Source organism: Saccostrea echinata, unplaced genomic scaffold (genome assembly GCF_033153115.1).
Source record: "Saccostrea echinata isolate AGI-Se365-2 ecotype Australia unplaced genomic scaffold, CSIRO_AGI_Sech_v1 ptg000064l, whole genome shotgun sequence".
Lineage (NCBI taxonomy): Eukaryota > Metazoa > Mollusca > Bivalvia > Ostreida > Ostreidae > Saccostrea > Saccostrea echinata.
Window position 1 is genome coordinate 6593085 of NW_026889813.1, and position 11919 is coordinate 6605003.

Sequence of the window (11919 nt, forward strand, 5' to 3'; positions counted from 1 at the left end):
ACTGTGTATACACATGTAAATTCATTACATCGTATGTAACGCTTAAAGCGGGTAAAACTAATTCGTTTATATTTGACAACATGGTACACTCTGAGTGTGGTATTTTGCAATAGTAAATTTTCCTTAAGATCCCCCCCCCCCCCCTTTTGCCGCTGTAAGGCCGAGCACTGGAAAATTCTAGGAGTTATTTAGATTTTTTTGGCTTGTCAGATTATTTTGGAAAGTTGCCCCAATCCCACCTCCCTCTTTTTTAGGGATGTCAACGAATAGTCGACTATTCGACTGTCAGTCGAATGGACCGACGATCGAATAATGAAACGACATTCGAATATTATAATTTAAAAAAAAATGCAATAAAAGAATGATAACGATATGGAATTCTCATTTCAAAATTGAGAAACCGTCTTTCCTCGGAGACAGTTGATAAGATAATTTTCCTCTACCAAAAAGACTTGATTTTCCATGTGCGTATAGAAAGTACAGTAATTATAAATGCTTCGCTACCGCGAGAATTAATTATCTACCAGTTACTGCTTGTGTTGTTTTTGTAATAAATCAACCATCAATATATATCTGGGCTTTGTTTGTAAAATAATTAATTGGACTTGATTTTATACGATGTACCAATTATCTTTTATTTTAAGATTGCTCAAATGAGAGGAACATGTGACATGTTTTGACGCTTCGATAATTATTAGAACAATTTGCTTGCATTTTAAATTGTTCATAATTAAGGAAATTTTGATAGCCAGAACAATCAATAAATGAATAAACAGTAACTAACTGCTTATCAATTTAACAGCCACCTGGCGTTTGGATAGTGTGAGATTACCCCCCCCCCCCCCCAATTTATTTCACAATAAGCTTTAAAAAAATATCGACTAGCAAATTTTGAATGCTAACTAAAATAAAAACTAAGTGCATGTACAGACCAATTTATGAATTCGATTGATGGGGAATCATGAATTTGGGAATATTAGATTTCTAAATTTTATCATATAATCTTGCTATCCAACGTTACGCTGCATTAATTTTTTTTGTTACTTTTTAAATAGATTAAGGGTTTTTGAGTTATAAATGCGTCATGTACCAGTGAAGTTTGAAATAAAATTTTATTTTCAGAAAATGTTCCGAATATTCGACTATCGTTCGAATAATGCAATCGAATAATCGACTAAGAAAAATAAATATTTTGACATCCCTACTCTTTTTACATCCTTACAACGGGTCTGTTCTTAGCCAAAGTTAGGATGCTTGTGATATTGTATAAATTGAAAGCCTCAATAAATTACAGGAAAAATGGTTACAAAGTTAATGAAAATGCAGCCTGAGTCTATAATAATTATCTTCATATTTACTTCTTCGTATCTAATAGATTAATTGTTTGAACTACATTTATGGTAACACTGAAACCTTCGAATCTGGAAATTTCTTTCCCACGAGTCCAAATTACAGTCTCCAGGACAAAAATGAACATATTTACATACTGTATTTAAAACAAATAATGTATATACCTCGCTTGCGTCATTCTCTCGCGATCGCGAGGTCGTTTGTGAAGAAAAATCGCAAATAATTTCGCTGTTATTTTGTTGATAAAAGCAAAATAAAGAGTTGCAAAATAAAATACCACATAAATATAATCTGAAATTACAAAATTAAAAAGTGCATATTCGATTAATCTTATATCAGCATATAATGTCAAAAAATCAGCATATTTTTCAAGGTAATCTATTAAAAAAAATAATTCATTATAAGGTCTGAAGTATCAGCATTTGAAATAAGACAAATTATGAGCAGATGATGGCGAAGTATCACCGTTTAATGAAGAAAAATCAGCAGGTAAAGTATCATTGTGGAATGAAGATTTATCGCCATATACGTACATGTAACAAGATGTGTTTGTGAAACACTATGCCCCCGTATGGCAGCTTATGTCGAAGGTTAAAGTTTCTCAAATGCAAGTCAAAATCCAGGCCAAAAGATAAAAAATGTTGATACCCAAAGAAAGATCTTGTCTCGAGGAAAACACCTGTGAAATTTGAAAGACCTAGATACAACTGTTCAAAAGTTATGGTGAAGGTTAAAGTTTTTTAAATAAAAGTCAAACGTCAAGGTCAAGGTCAAAGTGGCTGGTATCCAAAGGAAGATCTCGTCACAAGGATTACATATGTGAAGTATGAAAGCCCTAGCACCAACCATTCAAAAGTTATGGCCAAGGTTAAAGTTTTTCAAAAGTAGGTCAAACTCCTAGGTCAAGGTCAAAAGGTCAAAGTCATTGGTATTCAAAGGAAGGTCTTGTCACAAGGATTATATATGTGTGAAGTATGAAAGCCCTAGCTCCAACCATTCAAAAGTTATGGCCAAGGTTAAAGTTTTTCAAAAGTAGGTCAAACTCCTAGGTCAAGGTCAAAAGGGTCAAAGTGGTTGATATCCAGAGGAAGGTCTTGTCACAAGAAATACACAGGTGAAGTTTGAAACCATAAGCACCAACTGTTCAAAAGTTATGGCCAAGGTTAAAGTTTTTCAAAAGTAGGTCAAAGTCCAAGGTCAAGGTCAAAAGGTCAAAGTGGTTGGTATCCAAAAGAAGGCCTTGTCACAAAGAATACACATGTGAAGTTTGAAACCCCAAGCTCCAACTGTTCAGAAGTTATGGCCAAGGTTAAAGTCTCATAAAATTTTGCAAAAGTGGGTCAAATTCCAAGGTCAAGGTCAAAAGGTCAAATATGATGGTACCCAAAGAAAGGTCTTGTTACAAGGAATACACATGTGAAATATGAAAGTTATAGCTCCAACCAATCAAAAGTTATGGGCAAGGTTAAAGTTGACAACAGACAGACAGACAAACGGACAAACAAACAGACAAACAGACAGATAGGACAAAAACAATATACCCCCGGGATCTTTCGATCCGGGGGCATAAAAATAAACTTTCAGCATATCGAAGGATCATCGCAACATTGATAAAACAACGAAGTCGAGGCGTTCCAGAAATCTGACTATGAAACTATTTAGAAATAATTATTTTGATGTTTGATGATTGTTTTCTTTCAAGATAATTTAAAAATTATTTGAAATGTCAAAAATGAGATAGAAGAGTTCATGTGAAACAAACTGAAGCACAGTGTGCACACGGAGCAGAACAAACTGAGGATGCGCTTGGCAGACTTTCAAATGCTGTATTACAGATACTGAATTGCAGTGGCGGATTCAGGGGGGTTGGGGGGGTCGGGACACAAGTGTCATTTTAACAATATACTTCATAAATGAGACTCCATCCAAGCCCATTGTTTTACACAAAGAGGTGAAATATACAGTCATCACGAGAAATCCCTTTCCGCTTGAGCGCACACAATACACAGGTAAATAAATCAATAGTGCAGCGATCATGATAGTCGATAGTCCGTGCAGCTAGTGATGATACAAGGTCATACACTGACAACCAAAACTGCACATAGTTATTACGGTACTGTTTTGGTATTGCTAAAGTAATATTCTTTCAAGAATTTTCTTCTTCGATAATTCAATGTTACTTTATCAGTGTTTTTTGAACTACGTGAATAAACTGAGAATATTTTTATTATTTAGAAAAAAAATCATTTAATACAATATTTTCCTGACATCGTCAGGTTGCTTTTACTTCTGGGAATTAAAGTAGACCCTTCGAGTAATAACGGTTTACCATTTGTTTAGATTGTGACCTGTACCAAAAAGCACATTGAAAGTGTTCCTTTTGTAGATGAAAGTTACAATGCAATTTTAAAATACAAAAGATCTGCAAATATTTTTTTTTAAATTACAGTTGAATGATGTTTGAAAAAAACCAACTAACGGTTACAACTTTGTATAATGAATTGTAGTAAAAGTGATGTGTATAAAGTAGAGGTCCTGTGAAAACAAGAATTGGCCACTTTTTTATTGATTGTATTTCAAGACTTTTTTTCAAACATTGGGCTGGTAAGTGGGTAAAAAAAAAATAGAATTAAAGAGTGCATATAATTAAATAATTAACCCCCCCCCTCAAATAAATAAGCAATAATTCCAACAATTTCCCAAAGACTTTTTTCAAACATTAGGCTGGTAAGTGAGTAAAAAAATAGAATTAAAGAGTGCATATAATTACCCCACCCCCTCCAAATGAATAAGCTATAATTCCAACAATTTCCCAAAATAATTTATATTTATTCTTCAATATAAAATATCATTATTTGTTTATATACTGCAAATTATTGAAAGAGTAATTAGACCCGGATTTCTACACAGAATCCAAATTTTCTAAGTGTTGGGAAATTGCACATCAGTTGTATTTTTGTAGTCAGAGCTTCAAATGCCATGCACACATTGGACGTGCATTTTAAAATGAAGAATTGGATACTATTATAATATCAAATTGCGATATTTCTAATTTTATCATATTTTACATTTAATTTTTTTTTCTAGAAAAGTCTAATTTTTCATGTGTACATGGAAGTTAGAAATAATCCCAAATTTTAATTTTTTGTTCAAATTCTTGAAATTTTGGGTAGGTCGGTCTTAAAAACCAACTTTAAAAAAAGTGGCCAAAAACTAACTACAATTCAATTTAAAATGCTGGAAAATGCACTATTTGGAGCCATTTTTAAAGAAAATTTCTCGGGGGAGCCCCCGACCCCCACCAACGGGAGGGGGACACCCCCTCCCATGCCCTCCCCCTTCGGCCCTCTGGGCCTCAACCCCCCCCCCCCCGTGAACCTCTGGATCCGCCACTGAATTGCATGTAGCTGTTAAATATAAGAGTATCAAGACATATTGAAAACTTGCTGGTTTTAAAGGCATTGGATGCAGCGTATTCAAAATTTTAAGGAAATTCAGACCTGGAAAAGTAAGCAGCAAGATGGTACCTAAAGAATTTGTCCCTTTTGAAATGAATTAATGGCAAAAATGAAACTTGTATCGTGAGCATTATAACTGGTGATGACGATACAGGTCAGTAGCAGAGCAAACATGGACCTCTAAAACATCAGAGTGGGATTAGGTGCCACGGAGGAGTGAACATCCCCTGCCGAACGGTCACACCCGCCGTGTGCTCCTGGTCATGATAGGAAAAAACGGAAAAATCCGTAGACAATTCAATGTGTAAATAATGGCCTAACAAGAAGTATGTCTGTCAGTCAGCATTTGACTTAATGATAAATTGTATTTGTTGACAAGGTCGTTGTATCGACCATAGAACTTGCGAGATGATGACTTTACACGAGACTGTTGATATTATTGTTTCATCAACTTGTTTGTCAATAGCTTGTCTCGTTTAGAAATTGTTCGTACTAAGAGCATGCTCTTGTGTATCAATGTACGCAAGAACAAATGTACAGAATTTTTGTGCTAAAATCATAATCACAATTATTTACGCCAAACAATGGACCTCAGACGTAAGCATACTCAGTACTATATGTATGTATGAAGTAGTAACTGTTCCTTCGCCAAGCGCCCTACAAGAGAAGTTAATATTACAGGTTTTTCGGTTGAGACCAGTCACCTTAGAAACCGAGGCCCCGTGTCACGGTGGGCGTCAGTACAATAAAGAACCCTCACCGCTCAATGGCCCTTATTACCGAGTAGAGATCTAAAGAAATACGCTCGCTAAAACTTGATTCCCGCCAACATTTTGCACCTATTTCATCCCATATAAATGGCAGTTTAGCCATTAAAACTTGATTGAATGGAAAGAAGAGTTAACATTCATTATTGATTAATTAATAAATTTAAAACCAGTGTCAAAAACTTGATTGCTCTTATTTACGACTCTTTTTAAAAGGGGGGGGGGTAAAAATTTTATTTACTGAAATCAGGCTTTAAAAATCGCTAGATTTTCAAAAACGCATGGAAATGGATAAATGACCCTTAAATCTTTCCGTATGTTTAACTTTTGCAAAATTCAACATAAGAGATTTATAAAAGACCTTTTTTTATTTGTAATCTCATTTGAAATTGGTATTAAAATGACTAATTTTGCAGTTTTTTGTCTGTAAACATACCCCCCCCCCCCCCCCTTGTGAAACAACAAAAGCTTTGGTAGGATTTGTGAAATAATAATTCATAAAACCCATAAAAGGGAATTTTTGTTTCACGGAGGGGAAAATGTTTTAAAAATATTTTCCCTTTTCCGTTGATTTCTAGTGAAAAACGCTATTTCTACCCAAATTAAAGAATTATCTCTCTTTGTTTTCCCAAATAAGCTATGTTTTACGAAAATTCACATAAATATTTATATAAAAATCATTCAAATATGTTAACTTTTGAAATTTGACTTGGAGGTAGGCGGCAGAACAATACTATCGTTCACAGTTCTTTGAATCCCCCTCACCGCGGCATATCAACAACGGGGTCTTGATCAGTCAAAAGGAAGATTACGATTTTGTAAATTTATTGATAGAACTTGTCTTTGACCATAATATAGATGACAATTGAAAACATAATGCAAATTATCCTCTTGGAAATAGTCACAGCTTTTACATGATGAATCTGTTATAAAATAATTGATAAACGTGCTGACTTCAACTTCTAATGGATTTTTCCGTTTACCCGATCATGATAATGAGCACACGGCGGGTACGACAGGGATGCTTACTCCTACATGGCACCTGATCCCACCTCTAAAGCTTTTAGAGGTCTGTTTTTGTTCTGCTTCTGATTTGTATCAAATTGTTTCAATGGACTTTTGAGCTTGTATCCATATTTCAGTTGAGTAAGTCTGCATATAGACTACTGGTTCTATTTTTAGTTGACAATGCAAAATGTGTTCTTTCCGCTTCCCATTATCAAATATTTTATATTTTCAGTGTTCCATCATTTGATCAGATTTATATGCAGCCACCGATGGGACATTTTTTTTTTTACCTCTGTTGATAGTTCAATTCAAAGCACTGTACATATATATAAGTAACAGTTGCTGCGTTAATGGAAATTAATTCGAAGTCCATTCTTATTCCTTCGACCTGTTTCCAAGCGATAATTTCCTTTCCTCCAAACTAAAACGCTCTTTCCGTTGATTTCATTTCCTGTCTGATGATGAGATTATGGAGACCGTCGTAGAGTGGTATGAATGTAAACTCCCTGGCTTTTTTCTTAGAATGGCACATATTTGACAGAAGTGTTAACCCTGGCGCTTACCACTAATGATACAAATTATATCATCAATTGTTGACGATTTGATTTACTGACGCCATGAAATTAGTATTCAAGAAATTTAATGATAATCGACGTCCAATCATGATACAAATTATATTGTCATAGGATAATGATGTCGTCCACACTTGATTTCCAAAGATCTTGGTATGCGGCATAAAGGGTGACTTGTTTGTAGCTCACTTGAGCTGAAAGCTCGAGTGAGCTTTTCTGTAGGATCACAATTTGTCTGTAGTTCGGCTGTCCATTTGTCTGTCTGTCTAGCTGTCTGTTCGTCCGTCTGTAAACTTTTCACATTTTCGACTTCTTTTCGACCGGAACCACTGGACCAAGCTAAACCAAACTTGCCACAAAGCATCCTTGAGTAAAGGGGATTCAAGTTTGTTCAAATGAAGGGCCATGTCCTCTTTCAAGGGGAGATAATTCGGAAGTACTGAAAATTCGGTGGCATGTTTTAAAAATCTTCTTCTCAAGAACCACTGGGCCAAAAAGTGGAAACATATACTAGGAAACCTTCTTTGAATAGTGTAGATTCAAGTTTGTTCAAATGATGACCCCGGGTGTACGGTGGGGCCACAATGGGGGATCAAAGTTTTACATACGAATATTTAGAAAAAAATCTTTTAAAAACTTCTTCTCAAGAACAGCAAAGTCATGTTTTGTCACATTGATATTGAAGCATCCTCAGGTAGCGTAGATTCAAATTTGTTCGAATGATGACCCATGGGGGTAGGGTGGGGTCACAATTGGGGATCAAAGTTTTACAAAGGAATATATAGGAAAAATCTTTAAAAGTCTTCCTCTCAAGAACAGTCAGACCATGTTTAGTCATATTGATATGAAAAACATCCTCAGGTAGTGTAAATTCAAGTGTGTTCAAATGATGACCCCCGGGGTAGGGAGGAGCCACAATGGGGGATTAAAGTTTAAGTTTTAGATAGGAATATACAGAAAAAAATCTTTAAAAAATGATTTCTCAAAACAGCAAAACTATGATTACTCATGTTGATATGGAGGCATCCTCAGGTAGTGTAGATTCAAATTTGTTCACACGATGACTCCCGGGGATAGGGTGAGATCACAATTGGGAATCAAAGTTTTACAAAGGAATATATAGGACAAAATGTACTTTACAAATCTTCTTCTTAAGAAGAGTAAAACCTTGTTTAGTCATATTGATATGGAAGCATTCTCAGGCAGTGTAGAGTCGAGTTTGTTCAAATGAAGACCCCCGGGGGTATGGTGGGGCCACAAAGGGGATCAAAGTTTTACATAGGAATATATAGGAAAAGGTCTTCTCAAGAATAGAAAAGCCTTGTTTAGTCATATTGATATGGAAGCATCCTCAGGTAGCGTAGATTCAAGTTTGTTCAAATCATGACCCCCGGGGGTAGGGAGGGGCCACAATGCGGGATCAAATTTTTACAAAGGAATATATAGGAAAAAATCTTTATAAGAATCTTTAAAAATCTTCTGCTCAAGAACAGCAAAGTCATTTGTTATATTGATCTTGAAGCATCCTCGGGTAGTGTAAAATTCAAGTCTCCCTCTCAACTTTTCAATGCTGAACTGATTTGTGCTTTTTCCTAGCCAATGTGCTCTGGTGAGCGATTTGGCTAATGGGCCTCTTGTTATGGTTTGTATTCAGAAAAAAGGCAGCTGCAAGATAAGTTGAGGCAATAGGCAAGGCTCTTGGGCAATTTTGTGTTTTTACCTTTTGTTAACGTAATTTTTTTTTTTATCTTTCCATCTTCATAACATGTAATTTTACCTTTACTATTTATTAAAAGATTGTTCTGTGCAAGCTTAGAAATTTCAAATTAATTAAATCATTATAGTATATTTTACTGATTATAGATTTCTTTTTGCGTGCAGAAAAAAAGGCTGTTGGCAATTTCATCAATATAGCATATAATGCATGAAAAAACCCTAATATTAATGTCTTAATGAGCACTTTTATGAAATATAGGAAGTGATCGAAATATTTTGTCTTAATTGTTTCTAGAAAAAAATGAGACAAGTCCCGCATCCGGAGGGCTGATAAGAAGTGCGAGGAAATCGTAAATCAGAACTGTACACGATCCCATCGATTTACCGGTTTCTTTGTCGTTTTAATTAGCATACAACAGCTGGTGTCCTTAAACTCATTTCCAGATATGACTAAAGTGTTTGTCTTCCCCCTGTTCTTGATTCAATCGCATTTAACCATTCTATTTGAATTTAAAAGTTTTTTGGTTTTTCGTCTTTAGTTGAAGCTGATGTGTTTCAAGATCTGAGTTGAAGCTGTCTGGTTTTCAAGAATTAATTACCAGAAATGCAAACGATTGTATTATTCTATAACCTCTGAGGACATCATGTGTAAACGTCTAACATTTGGCTATGCATTTTTTTTTTATCGCTTTTGTCGGAAAGCAAGTACAAAAATAAATCAAGTATATAGCTAAATGTCTTTACCATATATATATTCATGTTTAGCACATAGCTAAATGTCTTAACATATATATTAATATTTAGCACATTCAGAAATGTGCTTAAATCTACGTTAACTAATTAATGAATCAGTTTCCACCAAATATTGTAAAATGTTTTGTGCACTATAATGAGTAAATATGGTACATTTACAGTATTAAATAATGTAAATTTCTGTAATATTATTCTGTGCGATTTTAGGTCCTGACCGTAGTAGCTATTTTGAAAATGAATGAACCAACTTTAAAGCAATGGGGGTGGGGCGTACACAAAGCTAAATTTTTCGCATATTTTTTTCTGTTAATGTCACAGGCACCGGTAACATACTATGCTTGATTTAACGTGATCTCTCTCTCTCTCTCTCTTAATATATATATATATATATATATATATATATATATATATATATATATATATATATATATATATATATATATATATATATATATATAATTTTTTCGGTTATGAAAAAAAATTGACATACTAGAATATAGAGTTACTCATCTGCTATTTGTCCCTTTTTACACATATGACAAAGTCTATCATTTTGGGGAATTCCACACCATGATGATTTGTTGTTTTGAATTTGATACAAATTGTTTTAAATTTTTTAGGTAGTATATTCAATTTTTTTTCATATCCAAATTTTGTTTTAATTGAAACATATCCACAACCATACACTCCAACCCTAGTAGCTTGTATACTAGTTATTGCTATGATGTACACCTGTCATGACCACAAGCGGACCCAGGATTTGGAGTTGGATGCCAGCTAATATCAACCATGAGGTCCATGACAAAGTCCCTGGAAGCTCCTGGATTCTAGAAGTTTTGTAAGGCAAAAATGAAGTACTCTAAGTAGATATTTTACTATTTCTTGTCATCATGATCAAGATCATTCCAAAGGAGAATTTATTAAACTACAAATATTTTTGTACATGTATATCTGATTTGTTGAATCAAAGTCTAGTCCTGTGTCAAGAAACTCTCCTGCCTTGTAAGGATATAGAAATGAAACTTTATATTTACACCGGGGCTTTGTCCGATAATTATCATTTCTTTTCATGGAAGAAACCATGATTTATATTGAATTTTACAACTTTAGTGGAGGGGGGGGGGGCACGCCGGGTGATCCCTTCCTTTAAATCCGCCACTGATTGTTATTTATTGCAACCCAATAATTAGAGAAATGTTTAATTATAGTTTTAGTCTTTTTGTCTGGAATACGTGTTTCTGCGGTTTCAAAAATAAGTTAATTAATATATGCACAAGAAAAGCAGTTTTAACTCTTTGCCTCTTTATTTAACCACATAATAAATAAAGAAAGAAAGAAAGAAACTAAGAAAGAAAGAAAGAAATAATTTGTTAGATAAATAATAGACATTGATTGTTTTCTGTTCATTTTGCTTTAATTAAACCAACTGCCATATAGCCGCAATTTAAAAAAAAAATCTGCTGCTGCTGATAACAAAAATAAAGACAAATTCAAATTTAAGTGAGATTTTCATTTAATAGCGAGCGCAGCGAGCGGCGCGAAGCGCCGCTCGTCACTGCGAGCTCTAACGACAACGCCTGGGCGAAGAGAAAATTCGGACTACTGCACATTCATTCAATAGAATTTTTTTCCGCAGTAATTCTGACCCACAATGCATTGCTTCTTGTTCTCGCTGCTAACTTCATTCACGCGGTAGCAACAACTAAAATTTCACAAAAAATAAACTCACCTTAATTTAATGGATATTGCATGCAGATAGTAGATTAAACGTTCTTTGTTAAAATATGTGCACTTTTTAAACTTTGTTTATGGAAATGCAGCTAACGTACGTCATGTGACGTCACAGTCTAGACGTTCCAAATGTCTCGTGCGGTTTGAAGAGGCGGATCTTAAAATGAAGTGAACAATGCGCTCGCCCCAACGGTCGCACCGTCAACATATTACTATGCAGTGATTTTAATATTCTAATACCCTTGTAATTTATGAAAGAAAAATTAAAACCAATAAATATAAAATATAAACTTATTCTATTCTACATTATCAAAGATTTATATACTTCTTTTCTCCCCTACAAAATATATATATATATATATTTCAAATCGAAATCTATGTACAGAATCTCGTCCAAAATGACAAGCAAATTACATCATCGCTTAGCAACCAGTGCATAGTGCCCATCCGAGTCATTATAGCGTTTTAATCGATCTGAGAAAAACATTGCACTTCCTGTACAGGAAAGCGCGCGTTACACTCGGATACACAACCAGACGATCACGTTGTTTACTTGATTTTTCG